The sequence below is a fragment of the Falco punctatus genome (genome assembly GCF_963210335.1).
Source record: "Falco punctatus genome assembly, chromosome: 4".
Lineage (NCBI taxonomy): Eukaryota > Metazoa > Chordata > Aves > Falconiformes > Falconidae > Falco > Falco punctatus.
In genome coordinates this window covers 5,137,935-5,152,229 of record NC_137583.1, presented here as the reverse complement: position 1 = coordinate 5,152,229, position 14,295 = coordinate 5,137,935, and the positions used below count along the sequence as shown (strand labels likewise).

General features: G+C 44.0%; 1 protein-coding gene across 1 annotated transcript in view; it reads left to right on the top strand.

Annotated features, from left to right (window-relative positions):
• WNT7A (Wnt family member 7A) overlaps window positions 1-14,295 on the top strand; it is a 99,812-nt gene that overhangs the window by 23,938 nt on the left and 61,579 nt on the right. The window lies entirely within an intron of this gene.

The window sequence follows — 14,295 nt, the reverse complement described above, 5'->3', positions numbered from 1 at the left end:
ATGTAACATTTGATACTGTCAGTGCTGCTGGGTTTCTCTTAACAGTATGCTTCAGAAAACAAGCAGATGAAGCACTTAATTTCTTAGTGTCTGATTGAAGTTATATACATCTCAACCTTATTATTAGCCGGATTTCTTTTTTAAGTGTTAAAAACAGAGCCCCTTTTCACAGAGTCCTAAGAGTTTCTTAGGCAGAAGTACCTGAATTTTGGGGTTAATGTCTGTATGCTTTGTGTGTTGTGGTAAGTGGATACTGCAGAGAGCTACCACAGTATTGTTTCTGGCGTGTCAGATCCCCCCTTTCATGAGTGGCCTTGATCATGTCTTCATAGAGGAAGGCAGTACCACTCAGTTAATTTTTTAAAATGGTTAACGAGCTCTTCCCTTTATCTAAGGATGCTAACCCTTGACCCCCATCTTTCTACTGCTGATTCTGTCTTACCTATAAGAGGTAGAGGCATTTATTTCTTTGTAAGTGGAAGCAGTTGAACTGATACTCAGATTAGAAATGAATTAGTTTAGCAGTCTCATCAGATTATTTCTCACCTTGACTACTTATCTGTGGGTTCCGCCTAGCAAATGGTATCTGCTCAGCAAAGCACAGAATTCGTTTGCTTTTTCCCACATGTATATTCAGAGAGGGGTCCAAGGATGAGGTGACAACACAGCAAGAATCCTTCCAATAAAGAAACTGTGCTTAAAGAATGCACAGCAAACAGTGCAGAAAAGTTTGCAGGAACAGTAGAGGCATGTTTACCACCCATATTGAAGCAATTGTGTCATGGTGGTCTTGGAAACGTTCCAGTAGAGCTCCAAAAATAGAATACAGCTTTGGTGCAGATCCATGTCCCAGGAGAATTACTGCTGTTCTGTGCCCTTCCATGCAGGAAGGTGTGCTCTGAAATCTTCCTGGGAGGGTGAAACCCAAGCCTCATTGCGCTTTTTCCATAAGAGAAAACACTACTAATAAACATTCTTATGCTTCTGAAGGGGATTTTGGGCACTTGTGCCATGTCCAAAGTATATGAACTTGATGCATTAAAAATTATCTCCCCTATACGGCGTTGTGTTGAGAGCTAGGATTGTGGCAGACAAGAATTGCTGCTGTTATTTTCTGTACTTGGTGCTATGCAGAAGATAACAGCTCCTAGAGGACAGCTGCCACCGTAGGCACATAGAGCAGTTTTACCCTACCTCAAAAGGGTGTTCTCTGCTGGGGTGTCCCAGGTTCGTTAGGCATCCTTAACCATTAGTTTTACTTCGTGCTTTTGTACCCAGCCTCCTTCCAACCTGTGAGAACAGATGCAAGGGAATTAATCTTTAGCTATCAGATGTATATATAGAGATGTTAGCAACACACACCTAGAGTTTTCATGTTATGTTTAGATTCCTTGATTGCTAGATTCAATACTGTGGTCATGTGAAATGCCATTTCATCCTTATGCTAAAACCTCTCTCTCGGTAACCAGCAGGCTGGTAATAGGTGCATACAGGTGGTTCATCTTCTTTTGTCTTTACCAAGCCAACTACGAAACACCTGATACATGCAAAGGGAAAGAAAAAATAGAAGGAAAGTCTCAGATATACTGGTCAAAACAAGTAAGTGTAGCCGAGAGTGGTTTCAGCTGAGACTCCCAAAAGACAATTGAAGTCCCTCTGTCCTAGAGGCGTCAGCGCATGCTGTGGCCTTCAGACCAGCAGATGAGATAGTTGGATTTAGTCAAGAAAACAGATTTCACCTAACAAGCTTAGTTGTATATTTAATGACATAGTTCTGTAAAGATGAGTCACAACAAGAGATGCTGGAAGCATCAGATGCCAGCATTCTGTTTTGTTGCAACACAAGAAGTCAGATTGGTTCTTACTGCATAGGTGGTCTTACTGGAATATGATTTTTATGCTAGCTTGTTTCAGACACTTAAAACCTCTACAGTGAAGAGGGCTTATATGCATTGGAAACTAAGACACTGTTCTATTCCAGCCTGTATATTAAAGTGATCTTCAAAATAAAGTTACTACAAGTCATGTAGAGCTACTAAGGACTGTATTTTTGGTGGCTGAAAAGGTCCTTTCTGAAATAGAAGAATGCTACCAGCAAAAATACTTCCTTTGACACTAAAACTCTCCTATGTCAATGATGTTGAGCTGATTAGTTAAACCCAGAATGCCATAATACCAGAGTGAATGATCAAATCATGCTATTTCAAGTCCCAGTTCTGTGAGGGCGTTTACTACTCCCTGTATACATTATTTTTTACATCCTTTAATACATTACCTTTGGAGATGCCTGTGGTCTCAGTACTCCCAACAGCTATGCGTAAATTGCTAGGTGAAAGTAATGAGGAGTAGTAAATCAATCCTAGTATCACAAAATGCTGTTACACAGGAAACCTGATTCACATCTGGAATCTTCAGTGCGTAAGTGGCTACTCCTGCAGTAGCTCCCTAAAATGAAGAGGGATAAGGAAGAAAAAGAAGTGTAGTTTGAACTTCGCAGTTCCTACAAAAATAAATCTTTACAATGTCAAAGAGCTAATACTTGTTACTAATATTCTCCCCAATTAAGCCGTGACTGATGCTATCAGGACCTGGTACATAAAACATAAATCTTATGCCAAAACAAGCACAAAGACTCTGCTCAATACTTATTTCACAAAAAAAATTAGTAAGACTGGAGCTGTTTTTAGAAGCTGATGTAATGCCGTCCCAATCATTTTTTCAGCTGGCATATACTGCCCCAGATGCCTTATAGTGCATGCTGTAATGAAAGAGGCGATGCATGGGACAAACAGGACAAAGCAAATTTTCCTCAGTTTTGAACAAACGCAGTACATTTCCTTTTCCTGTTACTGTTTCAAGTTAAGTGCAGCTACTGTGGAGAGTCCAGGAGAGCCGGCAGTGAGCGCTACCACTGCAGTGCAAATAAGCAAAGTCAACACATCTGGGTAATCTCTCTCTGTCCCGGCGGTGGCAGAGGGAAACAGAACAGTATTTCTACTGTTCCCTGCTCACACCATCCTGCTGTTGTCCTTACTGCAAGTAACACCGGCGATGCCGTTCTGATACTACAGTCTAGCACCCATTCATATATGGTATTTCTGGTGCTTTAACAGGTGAAAGAGGTAGGTCAAACCTAATCAAACCAATGGAAAAAAACCAAAAGGTGGGTGGAACGGTTGGAGCATTAGGCATGAGAATAAGGAATAAATAAATAGTGTGAAAGAACTATAGAGTATGAGTATTTGAAGGATGCAAATGCAGGAAATAAAGATTCTTGTTAGAAAATAATGATTCTTGCTGTTAAAAAGTTTCAGCTAGCTCACAAAAATTTGCAACAAACTGTAAAACTATTGTGGAGATACTTGAAATGGCTGGATTGCCAACGAGCAGCTCTGGAAAGCTGTCCTTTGACAGGAACAGGCATGTTTAAACCCTGTTTCAGCTGAAGTCAATGGAAATCCTTCCCTTAACGTCAGGGCAGGATTTCACTTTGATCCCAAGTACATTTTTTACACAAATGATTGAAATAAAGTGAACAGCTGACACATTATTGTGTGAATCAACATATTGAGATAATTATTAGATAAGAGATTAATCATTAGTAAATTTTTTGGTTTTTTCACACCTGCTGACAGCTAGGGAAGGCTTGTTGTTCCCTGAGTGGGTAGCCCAGGCTGCATGAAGGTGGTGATGTGAAAAATGGAAGCTATTCTCCAGAGCGACCCTCCAGGCTGCATCATGCTCGCCCGTGCTGCAAGGATGATGAGGGGACGGGAGCATCTCCTTCTGAGGGAAGGCTGAGAGAGCTGGGCCTGTTTAGCCCGAAGAAGAGAAGGCTGAGAGGGGACCTGACCCATGCCCACAGATACCTTAAGGGCAAGTGCTGGGGAGGACGGGGCCAGGCTCTTCAGTGGTGACCAGTGACAGGACAAGGGACAACAGGCACCAACTGAAGCACAGGCAGTTCCAGCTGAATATGAGGAAAAACATCTTTACTCAGGGTGACAGAGCCCTGGCACAGGCTGCCCAGCGAGGCTGTGGGGTGTCTTGCTCTGGACCCACCTGGACATGACCCTGTGCAGCCTGCTCTGGGTGAGCCAGCTTTAGCAGGGGTTGGACTGGGTGCGCTCCAGGGGTCCCTTCCAACCCTGACCAGTCTGGGATGCTGTGACTTTCAAATGTAGCATTTCCTCTGGGGAGCTTGACCATATCTGCTCACCCTAACCAAGAATAGTACGTTGCCAGTTACTAAGCATCTAATAGAGGGTTAATTATTACAATATAGTTTTATTCATATTGAAGTCAATTAGACCATATGAAATTCTCAAAGACATGTAAAAAATAATTCTTGGGTGTCTGATGAAGTTTTTACGGTGAATAAAATACCTGTTTTCTGTTTCGCATGTCAGCCCTGGTTGGACCCGTGTCCCCACTGGATTGCCGTGACTCAGCACACTCCTTTGTGTTTCAGAAATCCTGAAATGCAGCCAAGAAGTTCCTTCTAAAGATTACCTTTTTAAAGAAAGAATATCCACTTTATTGCTTGCCCTTCAGATCACAGTCAGTGACCGCAAATTGATGTATTTCAAGTAGGGGTTTTTCTGTCAACTTCTCTTTAAATATAGAAACTAAAATTCCCTCCCCTGTCCCCCTCTAATCCCTTTCCTTTGGCTTCTGGAGCAGCACCATGGTCCTGTGAAATTCAGAGTCCATTTCTGGATCCACATGTAGCACAGCTGTGCACACAGCTTTCTACTTTCTCTACCAATTCATCTCACTGTTAACTCACAGACAGATATCCCAGGTATTTTAAGACTGCATTTACATGCAGCTGTGATGGTAGCCAAATCTAAGCTGCTCTTGAATAGTGTTTATTACATTTAAGGTAACTAGTGTGAATGCCAGTGTTCATGAACTGATTTCCAAAAATAAAAAAAAATTAAAAATCAGTAAATTTGATACTGAACACAATGTTTCACTTGGTGGATAGCAGGATTGGGTTGATCACTGTGTATTCTCATCTCTCTCCAGTCCAAAGAGTTTCCTCCATCAAAATCAGCAACAATAAATGGTGCTTTTAGAGTCGGTTCAAATTCTGTGACTAGATGACTACTAGACCTCTCCTGTGCGAAGCCTTCAACAGCAGAAGAAAAAGGTGAATTGCCATACAAACTGCTATATCTCTCTGTTCCTTTCTGTCTTTATTTTGAGACAGATCAAGAAACAGTGAAATAGTTGTACATCCTTGAGGCACCATCTTTTTCTAGTGTTTTAGATTAGGCTGGGGGGGCGGCGGGGAAGGTGATTGGCAACCCAAATATCTACAGATTTCTGTGTAAGAGAGAATATTTCATTATATGTAGACTTCAGAGAAACTGGGTGACTGGTACCTTTACATGCTTTCATACAACTATCCCATGCCATCTGGGTTTATAGCAGAGTTCATTATATCTGAATTGGGAAGAGTTTAGCATGTGAAATACTATCAGCTGAAAGCTAATGTTCTCAGATCACAATAGTTGTTTCCCAAGTGGAGTAAAATTCTGTAAGAAACAAAGCAGAAGGCATAAATATTGAAGGTCTAAGTATTGCAGGAGAGATTTGGCCCACAAATATAATTTTTAAGGGAAGAGAAAAATGGGTGAACTCATGTATTTTCTCACCTCTTGCCCATTCCAGGCTGTAACTGTACCATCAGTAGCTGCAGTTCAGGTAACAGACATTAACTTTCCAGCACAAAACATGTTCATTGTCGGACAGATGAACCATGACAATTGTTTTACCTACAATAAAATAAGAGTTAGAAAACAAAATCTAATTAAATAGAACTGAAAGGTTTGATTCTGTACAAGCTCTGTACAGCAAACTGTTTAAAGATGTGGAGCTCACTACACCCAGAAAAATACCATGCCCTTTAGACAGCATATTACTAAGTATTATCAAATGACAGCATGTGTGAAAGTTTCCCTCTTAGAGCATTATGTTATGGATGATTAACAATTGAGATCTTACTGTAGATTCAAGAAACAGATTTGCAATATTAATAGATAACAGGTTGGTGTGCAGATAGGCACCTAAATATTTTCTCAAATCAGTTCATGGTCAGGCAAGATGGGAAAAAGACTTTAAAAATTACGCCATTCCTTCACCACCGTAGATGACCTAATGAGATAAGGTTCTGCGTCACCATCTTTTATGTAAATTCTTTTTTAGGGTTGGTAAGGGAGTGTTACAGTTAGCCACTTCATAAAGAAAAACAAACAGAGCTCTATTTTTAGCCTTCTGAGAATATAATGCACAAATGCCATTTTTTCCAGAGGTGATTTGTTGAGTTTCCACATTTCTGCTTATGGTCAGCAAAGCTTTTACAAGAAACCTGACATGGATTTGTATTGTTACTTCATGTGACAGCTGTATACAAATCTTTCAAAATGTTGTATCTGATACCTAACATGAGATTAATAGGCAGCTTCTTTTAATATGCATCTTTGAGAACTTAAAACTCAATTACTTCCAACTAGACATTTTGAAAACTGTTACCCACCATGAGACAAGTAACCAAACAAAACTGTTTTCTCTAGTACCTAAGCCTAAAGCGCGGTGAATATACCCATCCCTTCCCTCAGATTTTTAGATGCTTTCCTGGACACAACCTTTACTGGATCTGTTACTGCTTGGGTATCTTGAGTGCCTGTCCAGTCACCAGCCTGCTAGCAGGGACACCACTTAGGCGTTTTCATAGTACAGTAGTAAAAACCTAAGCAAACCCATACAAGATGTACCTGTACAACGTGTTGTCATTTTAGTGTCGTAAAACCAAACAAACCCAATTTTGATACTTTGGGCATCAAAAGCAGCCTTACTCGCCCAGGGAACTGTTCTCTGAAGTGTTGCTCCAGAGCTCTTGTGCCAAAAAAAAAAAAAAAAAAAAAAAAAAAGAAGAAAAAGGGATTTTAGAAATGCTGAAGCCAATTCAGAGCATCTGACATCTTTTGCTGTCAAGGAAGCAGTAGCAGATTGGATCTCTGTTCTGCCACTAGAGCCCCAGCTCTTTGAACCATTGGTGTTACACATTCAAAGAAACTGTAAATGTAAGTGTAGGTTTGTGGGAGAGTTTTCAAAACAAATCGTTGTGGTCACTGTTTATGTTAACTTTTTAATGGAAACATGAGAATAAAACCCACTATACCACTTTTTTTTTTTTTTTTAAATGAAAGGTATCGTAACTATATACTGTGCAATGAAGGGTAGTAAGACTACCATCATCTACGAAATTGATTTGGTGTCAAAAATAGTAACATCAGTCACAAAAAAACACTTCTGTCCCATAAAGATCCTGTTAACTGACCACTGGTCATTAGGTACAGCACCTCACACAACAGTTTGGGGGTTTTTGTACCTCCCATGATTTACTTGCTGGTAGTGGCTGCAGAACAGCTCCTCAGACCCCCTGAGGGACAAGTTCCCAATTTGTTTTGGCTGGTACATGTGCAAGTTTTCACTCCGTGTGTGTAACACTGAGTGTGCTGGTTATCATTTCATAATACCGAAAGTTACACACCCGTGTTTGGAGACAGGTATTGTGCTCCACCTGGATGTGAAAGGTTCACAGGAAAAGCATTCTGCTGTGTGCTATACTGATACAGTGACAATAAAATACACTGCCAAATCACTGGGTGAATTTGGTAAAATACAATACAATTCACTGGATGAATTTGGCTAAAGGAGACGGAACAGGCACATGCTGAAGGCAACCGGTGTGGGCACAGCTTTGTGCTACCAGAGACACCCCAGCAGCAAGCATCCCAGCCCCAGGAGTGTGATGACTTTGCAGGTGCTGAGGGTCTGTAAGGAGCTCTCTGGCACGAGCAAAGGGCCAGCTCAGCTGGCCAGGCCACTAGAGCAGAAGCAGCGGGTTTAGTAACACCCCAGTTCCTCACTGTACTAGCAAGCATGTTGCTGTATTGTGAACTGGCTACAGCTAACTCACACCCCTTGAAAGGGTAGCAGGACCAGTTGTAACTGTTGTCACCTTCATCTTACATACGCAGTGAACAAAGAAATGAAGTCTGAAGCTTATGTTTTTCTCCCCTATTTCCTCTGTCCCTAGAGGGGCTTTACCAAAGACTGATTTCCTCCAAAGCACCTAAATATAATTGAGTAAACCTGGTTCGAAGCAGGTTGCCTCAAAATTGTCATCAGGTTCTGCTGGTCTTGGCTAAAAGCAGCATTACTTAAAATGACCCTAATATGTGCTAATATGCATTTCCCATCCCACCTGGAAGGTAGGATGTGAAGCTGCCTTACTGATCTCACCAGTTAGGGTGCAATGCCTCTGAGATGAGAGATGTGGTAGCTGCATTTTACAGTGATCTTGCAGCCAGCAGGATGGTGGAGCCGTGGGGTGGCTGTTTCAGCACGGCGAGGGGAGGCAGCAAAGCTGGGGGCACCCTGAGTTCAGTCCTGCACTGGAAGGTGTTGTGGTACTTCCCAGCTCAGCAGCAAGGGCAGGTGCTGGCTCTGGTCTGCTGGGAAATGGCTGGTGCCAGGGGCCTCACAAAGGAAAACACGGTGGAACCTCCTGGTAAGGGGTTTGCCGTCTCCCTCTGATGGTACTCGCACCCCCTTCTGCTGTGGCACATCATCAAGCAGCCCTCCAGCAAGCTGATGAGCTGTGAGCCCATCTCTCTAGCACAAACACCAAGGTTAAAGGAAGGAAAAAACCCTCCCAAACAAACCCAAAGCAGGCTTCTGATCTGCCTTTTTGGTGGCATCACTGGGTTTCATCCAGCTTCTGTATCCTGAGAAGGAACCTGAGATTAGACAGCTACAGCTGTTGGGCAACATCTGCCCGCTACAAGATGTGGTGGTTTGCACCCAAACTGGGGAGCACAGGATGTACAAACAGACCCTGACAAGCAGGTTGGCAGGAGAAGCAGAGCCCAGGTCTCCTGAGTGGTAATCCTGCCTGTTGGGCATACTCCCTTCCCTGCAGCCTCTGGGCCGTGCAGAACTCATGTTAAAGCCTGCACAGGTTATATTTTTCATGTTCAGTAAAATTTGACTCAATTTGTGCCAAAAACTTTCAGGATTCTCCCTCCCCTGAACCCCATGAGTTATGTTTCCTTGAAAAACCACAACCCTCTCTAAGTACCTTAGAAATGCACCATAAGCATGAAGCCAACACTAGACAATAATAAATGAGGCAAAATTACATGCCAGGATGTGCTGGTGATAATGTTTTCCACTGAAGACAGGAGCAGTGAAATTTTCCAGCATAACAACAGAGGCACTGTTCCCCCGCCCCACACAAAACGCGAGTGAACTCTACTTTGCCACCCCTGCAAACCCTGCCCCGTCTGATCATGTCCCGTACGGGACACACCAAGCTGCCTGTGTAGCACGCCGAGGCTGGCCTGCTCAGCAGTGACTGACCTTTAAATCCATCTTGTCTTGTCTGCGTGCCCAAGAGGAAATCACATGTGTGGCACGAGCCTGACCCAGAAATATTGCAGGGAGTAGGATATTTTGTGTGAATAAGGAAGGGCAGGGTCTGCAAGATGAATCACTGAAACAATAATTATCCTGAGGAAAAACCTTGGAGGGTGGATTAACCGTGATAACTGCCCTTTCAAGGTAACAACAATGCGAGCCGTCAGCTCTTCTCAACTGCGAGGGACAGAAAATGCTTTAGCACAAAACATAAAAATAAAAATTATGGAAGTTCGTAAGAAGAGATTGGCCAAGGAGGCATCCTTCACTTCCCAACTACGCTGACTTCAGACTGCGATTGTTATATAATCTGCCACAAGAATGGCTCCAAAAATTATTTTTAGCACACCAGTAGCTTTCAGTGAACATAAATAAAGGGACAGACAGTTGCTATAAAGACAGGAAATAAACTTTAGCAGCTATTTAGCTTTTGGCTAAGCAGGGCAACTGAATTACACAGTTCCTGAGCGTGCATGATAGTCTCAGATAAGACGAAGTCCAAATTATAGTTTTCTTTTCTTTCCTCCGATCAGCCCAGTTGTAACAGTCAGAGCTTTGCAATTGCTCCACACCTGGAGCAGACACCAAACCCAGGAGCCTCAGGGTGCTGCAGCCTCTGCCTGCACCTCTGCCGTGCATGCATGTCCCATGGCTGTGTCAAATACAACTGCAATGTGCAGGCATAGGGTTTGCAGCCAGCAACGCCCATTAACTGCGGTGCTCTGCCCATTCCCTGTCTCTGGAGGCAACCCCCCCAGCCTCCCCAGAGCAGTGTCCCCCTTCCTCCCTAGCCCAGCCCGGCTGGTGTGCCCACCCTGCTGCTTGGCTTCTGGAGCATTAGCGCCTCCTGAAGAAGTCGGGATAGCTCTGCTCGTGGGGCACTTAAACGGCTCAGAGAAGCTTCAAGCATCCTAAGGACAGGCAGAGTCACGGTGGCAGTGAGGGAGACAGGACACGACCTCCTGCCAGAGGTGGGAAGAGACAGCAGCACCTCCAGCTCATGCAGAGCGGGGGGCAGGGGCAGGCAGATATCCTGTCCAGAGAAATCGTTAGTAAAAATGGTCTGTTGCTAATCAAGCACTCACTGCACCGAAGGAGGAAAAAGTAAAGGCCTGGTTCTGTCTCCCAGTTGAAACAATATTCAATTTTTTGTTAGTGAGCCAGCCTTGTGTTCAGCCTTGGCTAAACTTGCCTAGCAGCTCAGCTAAATGCTCGTAGCTGCTATGTCATCAATCAGAGCTGATCTCCGAGAGGAGACAGTATTTTGCTGCCTTTCAGTTTTCCAAGCAGTTACCTCCCTCAGGTCTGCTTTGAACATCAGAGCTGCCACAGCCTTGCCTGTGCTTTGCCCCCATCCACCTCCTGGGCTGGCAAAAGCAGTGGTGTTACTTCTGCAAACGCCACCTGGCAGACGCCTGGCAGGCACTTCTCGGGCAAGAGCTGGAGCAAAATACCCATCGGGGGTCACTCCAGGTCTGTACTGCACATGAACAGAAAAGCTCACTGCGGTGACACCATTTGGGGTAAACAAACCAGAATTTGGAAGACGAAACTGCAGGCAATCCGTACCCTGCTTCGGTGGCCACAGTTGCTGTATGCAGAGCGTGAGGCCTCCTCTGCTTGTGCACGTTCCTCACGAGACACGGAAGAGGTTCTACCTCGCACAGAACCGGTGCTTACGAGGAATGTGCTGTCAGAGCCGCGGTGGCGCACGCTGAGGAAAGGCTCTTCCTGCTCTTCCCTGAGCCCAGCTGAACAGCTGCCAGCAGCGAAGGCAGAGATAGCCAAGGGGAGAGAGAAAACCTGGAGAAGGTGCTTCTCAGGTGCTGCTCTTTCAGTCAGATCTTGAGGGCTCGAGCTTACAGTTATCACAGAACTCTTGCACTCTTTGCAATTTGTGAATTAACTGTAATAATCATAACAACAACAATAATAGTATTTCCCTGTTCTACTGTTATGTGTATGCCTTTCTAGCTCACTGCTCCTGAATTATGAGAAAGAGTAAATAAGATGGTTGCAACTTACCCTTACTAAAACTGTCAAGAGTTTTGTATACCTCTGCCACCCCTCTTCCTGCTGAACTAGACAGCTGTCATCCTCTCATTCCTAACCCCACAAGCCTTCCCTGAATGTCTTGGACGTCTGTTGTTTGGAGATGGGTCCATCAGCACTTGAAGGGTGGTCTGGGGGTAAGGTGAGGTCAAATTACTTAAACATCCTACTATTTTATTTGCTTGTTTAGCTGTACATGGAGTTCCCTTCTGACCACAGTAACATCCCTCTCCTCTGTTTTTAATTTAAGGTTTATCAAAACTATTTTCATATTCTTATGTCCCCAAAACATAAAAAACCCCACCTTCAGCCACAGCCCCTCTGTTTGGACTCAGTTATGCCTCTCTCAGTGACAGAATGAGAGTAAAACACGTTATCAATTTGAACAGATCAGTTTCCTTTATGGTGGAGTTGTTTTCAGTGTGCTGTGATGTGTATTACAAAAGCCAAAGATATAAATGATCAACTGGAAGCTTGAATTAATTTTTCCTCATGTCTAAATTAGGAGAGTGAGTAATTGCTGCAGTAATCGCAAGCAGAGCCTGTTTATCAATGCCAGTGAATAATTGGCTATTAAACAATAGTGCACTTTGCCTTTGAAAATTCACAACACTCTAACAGGAAGCACACTGCCAGCTTTATATTAGCTTGATGACTGATGAGAGGAGTGGCAGGATTACAAACGTGGTTTGGGGAAAAGCTTTCTGACATCTCTCCCCCAAAGCATCCCTATGCCTAAAGAGTTATCCTTGCTGCAAGGATAAGCACACAGTGGGCTTAGATTACAGCATCTGAAGTCACAGGGCCAAAATAGCACAAGCCTAATTCTGTAATCAATCACTTTTGATTGCAGGCAGCCAAACGCCATACCTAGAAACCACAGGCAGGAGCTGCCTCTTGTTTTCTGTTTTTGTACATGCATCTGTCTGCCACTCGGCCATTGCTCTGACCTCACCCTTTGTTCATAGCAGCATCTGGCCCTGTTATCTTCCTTATGCCCTCCCATTTTCCATGCCAAGCCTATCCTCTTCCCACCATGCTCCTCATCCCTTCCTTTGACAACTCTGGATGGAGTCCCTGCTCTCCTGGTGTATCACCCTCTCCACCCAGCTACACTCACCCCTCACCTCCAGCTGTTTTTCAGTGCCACCACTGAATTTCATTCCCCTCCCAGCTGTTCCTGGGCTCTGCGTGCACACCCTAGGCACCCACAGCTCCTCCAACTATTGGGACCCCTCACCTGGGCTCTCTCCCTCTTCTAGGCATCTTCCTTTCTCTGAGCTTCCTGGATCAGGAGCAGACACAGTGCAAATGGTTGAGGATCCCTCGTGTTCTTGCTGCTTCCAAGCCCTTTCTCTTGCCCAGCCCCTCCCCATCCTCCTCCTTCTCCATGCTTGATCCAAAGCTCTTTCTCCTGTTCCCAGATTCCCACATCTGCTCTTGGTGGTGTCAGGTTGTGACAGGACAATCCAACCAATTTCTTGCATTGTCATCTCCATATCCTTGTGCCTTCAGTTGATGTGCAGCTCTTATTGTACTCTCTCAGTCACTCTGAAATGGTTAATCTGCTATGGTTTTCACCTAGTACTGCTCTTCCTCACCTCTCCACTGTGCAGATTTCCCCTCTAGTCACTGCTCATCCGGATAATTCAATTAGTTTTTCTTTCCTCCTCTGTTTGCAGACCTCTCCTCTCTGTCCTTTTCTCAATTTGAAAATTGCTCATTTGCTTTCAAGCTTCATTTCAGTCCGGTCTAGACTGCCTTCCCAGAGTCTGGCCTACTGACTTAATTTCACTTTTTGGTTTTTTTCCCCCCTGAAGCTGTTAACATAGCAGGAAATTCATTCTACCTCTCTGTACCGTCACCTTCCCAGCTAAGTAGCTGTAAGATACAGCTGAATCTAAAGAAGTATATCTGCAACTCTGGCTCAACTTCTCACTCCTCAGCTACTGTCATCTCCTGGTTCCTCTGTTCTCCCTGGAAATATGAGGTGGCTGGTTTTCCTCATCTCTCTGGTAGGGCACTGGCCTGTTCTCCCTTCCAATGGCATCTCCATCTCAGTTTCTTTCATCCCTTTTAATTCTAACTACACTTAACTCTCCTCATTTAACCTTGAGTTCTTCAGTTTCCCCTTCACTAACATACTTCAGCATCTCCTTTCTTTAAGGTGTTGCCCAAACACCCTTGCTTTCCCTCTTGTCCTTCCAGACACTGTTGCATTCCATAGCTCCTTGCTGTTTGTTGTATCCTGGTGTTCCTCCCAACAGTTTCTGTTCCCCACATCCTACTGAAACTTCTCTGGTCGAGGTCTCTCATATCTTCTTCTTACCAAGATTTCAGTCACACACTTCATCTTTATCTTTCTTCTTTACTTTTAGCACTGTTGACCACACTCTTCTTGAGATCTTGTTCTCTGGATTCAGCAACCCTCATCCTCTGCCTCCTGTCACTCACTCAGCAAATTTGCTAAGTAGACTTCTTTACTAGCCTTGAAAAGGTCTTGGTGTCTTTTCTCCTACCATCTCATTTCCAGGAGAAAACCAACGACCAAACAAGACAAAAAACCCAAACTCATCTCTGCACAAACTCAGTGGCTGCCTCTGCAGAGGTAGCTCCTGTTTCACTGCTCAGCTCAAGACCTGTCCCTTCTATCCAAATAAAAAGTAAATAATAAAAAAGAAAGATCTTTCTGTAAGGTCATCTCTTATTTAGCTCTACTTTTAACTGGGGTTCTCCCAGGCTAAAGCAAAG